Source organism: Hyposmocoma kahamanoa, unplaced genomic scaffold, assembly GCF_003589595.1.
Source record: "Hyposmocoma kahamanoa isolate Upper Pololo Valley unplaced genomic scaffold, ASM358959v1 92, whole genome shotgun sequence".
NCBI classification, from domain to species: domain Eukaryota; kingdom Metazoa; phylum Arthropoda; class Insecta; order Lepidoptera; family Cosmopterigidae; genus Hyposmocoma; species Hyposmocoma kahamanoa.
Window position 1 is genome coordinate 10,186,116 of NW_020654748.1, and position 6,000 is coordinate 10,192,115.

A 6,000-nucleotide genomic window follows, 5' to 3' on the forward strand; every position below is an offset into this window, starting at 1 on the left:
CTTGAACACTATAGTGATGGAGTAGTTTCAATGTCAATATTATTTATTTATTTATTTATTTATTTAAACACTTTATTGTACCACAAGTAACTTACAAATTTTCAAAAACAATTTAAATATTTGTGTACAAAGGCGAGCTTATCCCATAAAGAGATTTCTTCCAACTAACCTTTGAAAATCTGAGAGGAAAGTTGATTTTTGGGGTGGCACTAAAAATAGATAAGTAAAGAAATGGAATATACTATACTCAATAAATACACAGATAAATTTAATAAATCAAATGTGCATACGAATACATATATATTAAGTAATGTTGATACATTAATACGTACAAAGTCTACAATAAAATTAATGCAAAAATAAAACTATAAATAAATATATCAAATGTAAATAAATATTTCAAAAGCTCTAACATGTGGAGTTTGAACAATCCCAAAACTTCAAAAGAGCACCCTTGAAAACCCGAACCGAAGGCGACTGTCTGACCTCGACCGGGAAAAGGTTCCACATACGGGCAGCATTTACTGTGAACGAGTTCGAATATTTTTGGGAACTGTGTTGTGGAAGGACGAGGGGCAAATTGATGCCAGAACGCAAGCGGTCACCCATAGCCTGACGGTATTGAAAACGCTCACGTAGATAGCTAGGTGAAGTGGGATGGAAAAAGAAGAGTGCGTATGAGATAAATTTGGTAGACAGAGGAAGAAAGTACTGCATCCGCTTGAGGGAATGAAGTGATGCAAACATTTTACAACTTACATCGGCGACATGCTCCGACCAAGAAAATGTCTGATCCATTATGATGCCAAAATTTTTAACTGAAGTGGAAAAAGGAATAATGGTGTCATTCAAAACTAAATTGGGCATCACCATAGACTCAAACTTGGAGATGGAATGGCGACTGCCAATAATTATGGCTTGGGACTTTTGTGCATTTCAAAGAAGTCCGTAATTCTTAGCCCATACCGAAACCTTTTGTAGGTCGGATAGCAGTAACTACATCTTCAAGACGGGCTGCAGTATAGATTTGAAGGTCATCGGCATAGAGATGGAAAGAAGACGTGAGTGATGATGTAATTCCACCGATAAAGACGGAAAAAAGTATAGGTGATAAAACCCCACCCTGCGGAACGCCAACCGTAAGGCTACACCAGTCCGAGTGCATGTCACCGGTCTTTACGAGCTGGGAACGGCCAAACAAATACGAACGAAACCAGGATTCGGCTAAGGGAGGTAGATTAAGGGGTGTATTCTAGAACTCTACTCAATGCTCAAGTCAGGATTTGAGTATGGTTTAAAGCACTCGAAATCATACTCAAGTCCCTGCCATTAGGGTCGTATTTCCAGTGCTTGTGTTTCCAGTGCAATCCTGACTTGAGCATTGAGTAGAGTTCTAGAATACGACCCTTAAAGTTGTAAGCACAGCAAAAAGTTAATTAAAATCAACAGTATTGAACGCACTGCTGAAATCCAATAAAGTGAGGACAGTAACTTTTTTATTTTGTATATTGAGACGAATGTCGTCAGTGATTTTCACGAAAGCAGAAACCGTGCTATGGCCCACTCGAAAACCAGACTACAGATGGTTGAAAATATCGTAACGTAGGAGGTGGTCAGTGAGTCGATTATGGACATAGTGCTCAAGGATATTGGACAATACAGGAAGTATGGAGATAGGGCGGTAATGGGAGAAAGAAGAAGGATTTGATTTTTTAGGGAGAGGAATTACATGGGCTTGTTTCCATGCAGTGGGAAACACACCACTGGAAAGAGAAAAATTGAGGATATGAGCTAGGATAGGAGCTACTAGGTCCTGTATTGGAGTGATCATATCAAGACTCAAACCGTCATTACCAACAGCCTTCGTGGTGACAGACTTAAGTATTTTCAACGCATCTGCTGTCGTAACCTTCCCAAAATCAAAAGACTCTGAAGCAAGACAATTATTTATTAATTAATTTTTTTGTGTTATATTGAATTTTATACGAATTCACTTCAAGTAATAAGAGTTCTGCAGATATATATGTAGGTACATACAAATATTATAAATGTGAAAATAGCTGTATCTCTCTGTTAGTAGTTCTAACGAGCTGTAAGAAATGTATCGATGTTTCGAATTTCTAGATTCCAACTCAAAGTTTCATAATCGAGAAAACCGACTTGTAACAAAACCGTTATACATTCAGGGGATTTTAGTTACTTATTACAAAGAAAAGGTTAAGTTAGTTGTTTTGTATTATTTCTAAAATAATCGAAAAAGATACATTTGGGATTACAAAAATTTGAGCAAACATTATTTCGGGCAAATGTATCTTCGTACTTACCCCTAACAGTAAAACGAATACAACAATATTTTGATAGTTATTTATTACTAACATTTAATAAAAAGTAATTTTAATAATAAGATTATCTTTAAATCAACTCCATAGTTTCTTTGCTCTAAATCTAAATATTTCAATCGTTTGTGGTTCGAAAATTGAAATTAACGTAACGGATCTCTTTCTGTCTTTTGCGCATATCTTGTGTAGGATAAGGACAGTTAGCTATTTGGTTATTTAGATTGCTTTTGTAATTTATGTGTATTGTATGTAAGTATGTACTCGTATGTACTTTTTATTTTTCTTTTTTCCTACAGTACGGCATGATTTATGATGATTTATATTAAAACAATTACAATTTATTTTATTATTTATAATTTGTTACATTATTATTTAATATACCATACGACGGGGAAATCAATTTGAATGAACTTCGTTACATAATCTATCGATAAAAATCGGAGCTAAAAAGCACGCTCGCTTCTCTATAACGAAAAAACAGCGTTCATGAAGTATTGCATTTTTTGTCAGTAATTAAAGAACTCCAAAGGCATGCTTATGTTAGAATGTTTTCAAATATTTTCTGTGTAATCGATAAATTTAATCAATGTGATCATTGTGAAAAAAATGTGTTAAAATAGAAAACTAGTAACTAATTTAAAAAATAGACGTATAAATGGAATGTAATTGCAACCTGCATTAGAGTGAATGTAGCAGAGATTTTTTTGCAAGTTTGTATGTCGCAAGGCATATTTCATGGAGCACTTGACTCTGTGAATTCTATAATGCAAATGAAGAAATATCGATTTGAAAGTAGTGTTTATTGTGCGATAGTTGTTTTGTGCTTGTACCTTGACATAGGTGATTGCCTATCAATGACGCCTCCAGTCCTATACTGGGTGTCCGGTAAAGAATAGATAAGCCTGAAATACCTTATAGTAGAGCTTATGAACGTTCAAAAAAATATATAAAGAAAAATATATCCCATGTTGTACCTAAGATATAATTTTTTTCTTTAAACTTAATTATTTTCACCTTATTTTACGTTTTTGTACACCACAACTACAAGTTAATCAATTCCTTCGGATTTTTGGTGGCATAATATTCTACATTAACTGTGCTAATAGATAAGCAGTAAATAATATGACTAACTATGGCACTTAAATTTAAAAAAAGTTTTATTTTATTTTTCAGTGCAATTTTTTTTCCGCAAAGTTTAAGCATCTTTGATATATAAAAAAATATGATAACATGAATGGCCAACTATTCTAAAATAATGTGTGTTTAAAGTAGATTTCAAAATGGTATACTTCATTATTGTATCTAATATAAATAGAAAATTATTGCTATTAATGTGCAAAAGGAGTAAACTTTGACAAAAAACTAAGTTTTCAATATTGGACCATTTTTTGTCCTGAATTGAGCTTGACCATTGAGGTTTAATAAAAAAAACAATATTAGACATAAATACAACTTTATTTACAATTTAAACAATTTTTACATTGTTAATATACCATGGATATACAACCCGTGAATATACCACGTGTGACAGTTAGGGCGCGTTCAAATTAGCCGCTGTTAGCCGAGCTGCCGCGCGACGACTGCGCGATTGTCACTTTTCATACAATTTCTAGAAGCGCTATTACCGCGCGGCGGCCACGCGGCTGCCGCGCGACAGTCGCGCTGTGGCTAAGCTCGGTTGCATCACGGTCAATGAGGTGTACATGTTAATTTTTCAAATTATCTACGATATACGAAAATCGAGTTGAAGAATTTATAAAAAATGCAGAACAACAGCTACACTTTGTGAACTCGAGCTAGCTCGGTCGGTTCGGTGACCTTCGGTCACGCTCGAGTCACAATCGGCCGGCCGATCGTGTCCAATTCGGTGAATCGTCGTCGGTTCGAGTTCTACTCGCGACTCGCGGTTGCTCTGTCAAACACCGAGTCGAGTCAACTCGAGTTGCAACTCTAGTTAGCAGTCAACTCAACTCGAGTAACTCGAGTTGAAACAAATACAACTCGTTCCTTCGCTAACTTAATTATTACCTAGGTTAGAATTTCGTTTTTGACATTTTAAGAGATGTCAATTTACTTTTTTAAATATTCCCTGTCGCAAAGGATAACATTTATAAAGCCTTTGATGTTCTTTGTGTTGTTTGCTGATGACACATCCTTGATTTTTAAAACAGACAGACATGATATTAACTATGACCGTATTAATGATACCCTCTCTAAGGTAGTTTATTGGTTTAATGCTAACAATTTATTGCTTAATGCCAAGAAGACAAAATGTGTTAAATTTGAATTACCTAACGTAAAATCGACTAGTCCAAGCATAGAAATAAACGGAGAAAAGTTAGACCTTGTTAATAAAGCAGTCTTCTTGGCATTAAGCAATAAATTGTTTGCATTAAACCAATAAACTACCTTAGAGAGTGTATCATTAATATGGTCATAGTCAATGTCATGTCTGTCTGTTTTAAAAATCAAGGATGTATCATCAGCAAATAACACTATTTCGCAATGGTCCTTAACAAAGAATGGCAGATCATTAATATAAATCAGAAATAAGAAAGGTCCAAGTATTGAGCCCTGCGGAACACCCATTTTTACTGGAGAACCCAAAGAATTCACTCCATTTATGTCTACTTTCTGAATTCTACCGTTGAGATATGACCAGACAAGTTTCGACGCCTTGCCATTTACACCGTAATGTTCCAGCTTCCTAATAAGAGTAATATGATCAACGCAATCAAATGCCTTTGAGACGTCACAGAAAACACCAATAGCGTTCTGGGACCTTTCCCAAGCATCAAAGATGTGTTTTAGTAACGCTACCCCCGCATCGCTAGTCGATCTACCACTAGTAAACCCGTATTGTTCACTATGAAAAATATGATTCCTACCGAAATAGGACCGTAATTGAGTTAGCATAACCTTTTCGAATATTTTACTTAAAGCTGGTAAAATTGAAATGGGCCTATAGTTGCTAGGATCAACTTTCCTACCGCTTTTGAATAAGGGAATAACCTTGCTGTATTTCATTAAATCGGGAAAAACACCTTCGTCAACGCACCTATTGAAAGCTACAGCTAACTGTGGGGAAATTAGATTAATAACTGAGTCTATAACTTTAGTTGATATGCCCCAGAGATCTTCACTTTTTTAAACATGTATTGACTTAAAAGCTTTTATGATGTCTTGTGGATTAACATGACGAAAATTAAATAAACTGCCACAAACGTTAACATTTTCCTTTAGGAGATCAATAGCAAGTGAAGGGGAGGAATTTAATGATTTTGTAGTGTTCACAGCAATTTCCGAAAAGAACGATTCAAAAGCTTGGGCTACTTTTTCTTTAGATTTTATAAGTTTGCTGTCTAATTCTAAAACTATATCTCTATCGTGTTGTTTAACTCTGCCTGATTCTTTATTTATTATGCTCCAAATAGTTTTGGATTTATTTATCGATTGTCTAATTTTGTCGCTGTGAAACTTAGCCTTAACTTAACATACTTTTTTAAATATTTTTGAATAAATTCTAACATATTCTATGAAATTGGAATTAGTATTATAAGTTTTCATAGCATATAGCTCATACAAACGAGACCTACTCTTATGAATACCTACTGTTGCCCAGTCGTTGAATTTAGTCTCTCTATGGGAAGTTAATGTTTTC